The sequence below is a fragment of the Saccopteryx bilineata genome, chromosome 8, assembly GCF_036850765.1.
Source record: "Saccopteryx bilineata isolate mSacBil1 chromosome 8, mSacBil1_pri_phased_curated, whole genome shotgun sequence".
NCBI classification, from domain to species: Eukaryota; Metazoa; Chordata; class Mammalia; order Chiroptera; family Emballonuridae; genus Saccopteryx; species Saccopteryx bilineata.
In genome coordinates this window covers 62,629,473-62,630,881 of record NC_089497.1, presented here as the reverse complement: position 1 = coordinate 62,630,881, position 1,409 = coordinate 62,629,473, and the positions used below count along the sequence as shown (strand labels likewise).

The window sequence follows — 1,409 nt, the reverse complement described above, 5'->3', positions numbered from 1 at the left end:
GATATGAGAAAAGAAACATTTTTCATATTAATAACTGCAGACCAGATACGAGAAGATGTGTTAATGTGATGAAGCAATGAAAGCAATTCTGGTAAATCAGCTGTAATTAGAACCATCACCTGGTTAAACTTATGATAACACATTATCATTCACCAAGATCCACCAGCTTTCTGCACAAATCAGATAAGTGAGTGATACCAGGATGTGCTGGAAATCTCCTTCAAGTCCATGATGATGACACTAATCTATACAATCCCTTTAGGAATGTAGTATTATTATTGGTTTGCTGTTTTCATAGGTAGAGATAGTTCTGATGGCTTCAACTTGGTCTTCCTCACAATAATAGTCTCCACTCCATGAGTCAAGGACATATCGTGTAATTATGCCAAATTCTGAGAATGTCTATTTCACATATAAATTCCGGGTCTGGGAAAATAATCCCAGTTCAGGGACCCACTGTATGACAAACCTGAACTAAAATTCTGTTACTCTTAACCTCACTGCGACCACAGCGACATTTTGGGTTTCACTGAATTAGTGTCAGCTCATAGCCAGTGTCCAATAATCCCTCATTATTTCCTTTTCCCTGACAAAAGGCTGTTACTATCTTTGGGAAAGGCTGGGATAAAGATTGACAATCCAGGCCCTGGCCGGTTGGCTCAGTGGTAGAGCATCGGCCTAGTGTGCGGAGGACCCGGGTTCGATTCCCGGCCAGGGCACACAGGAGAAGCGCCCATTTGCTTCTCCACCCCTCCCCCTCTCCTTCCTCTCTGTCTCTCTCTTCCCCTCCCGCAGCCAAGGCTCCATTGGAGCAAAGATGGCCCAGGCGCTGGGGATGGCTCCGTGGCCGCTGCCTCAGGCGCTAGAGTGGCTCTGGTCACAACATGGCGATGCCCAAGATGGGCAGAGCATTGCCCCCTGGTGGGCAGAGCGTCGCCCCATGGTGGGCGTGCTGGGTGGATCCCGGTCGGGCACATGCGGGAGTCTGTCTGACTGTCTCTCCCTGTTTCCAGCTTCAGAAAAATGAAAAAAAAAAAAAAAAAGATTGACAATCCAGATTTTTGACAGAGTATCAGGGTCCTTCTTCGGAGCCCAGCCTCTCCTCCTTTCAAGAATTCTATGTCTAGTAAACTGACTCAAATCTGATAATTGACTGATTGGCAATAACAGTTATTATAATTTAAATTAGACTTTAATTCCCTTAGAATTCTCCTGCCTATGCAGATCCAGTAAGAAGGTAGTAGACTGCCTGCCTATTTCACTTGTAGGACACCATTATTAACTAGCTAGCATCACCAATTTCTGCCTGTCAGACTATTCTGATTGTTGCTTTGATTCTGCCATCCCTATGGCAACCACCTCTACCTCCCCTTTGGTGATTAGTGTTGCCACTTGACCCTGACACCTTA

At 45.4% G+C, this 1,409-nt stretch overlaps 1 non-coding gene across 1 annotated transcript; it reads left to right on the top strand.

Moving 5' to 3' along the window:
* The first annotated feature begins 643 nt into the window (after positions 1-643).
* On the top strand, positions 644-719 carry TRNAT-AGU (transfer RNA threonine (anticodon AGU)). The gene has a single exon. It is a non-coding gene; the product is annotated as a tRNA-Thr (tRNA).
* Positions 720-1,409: the final 690 nt, after the last annotated feature.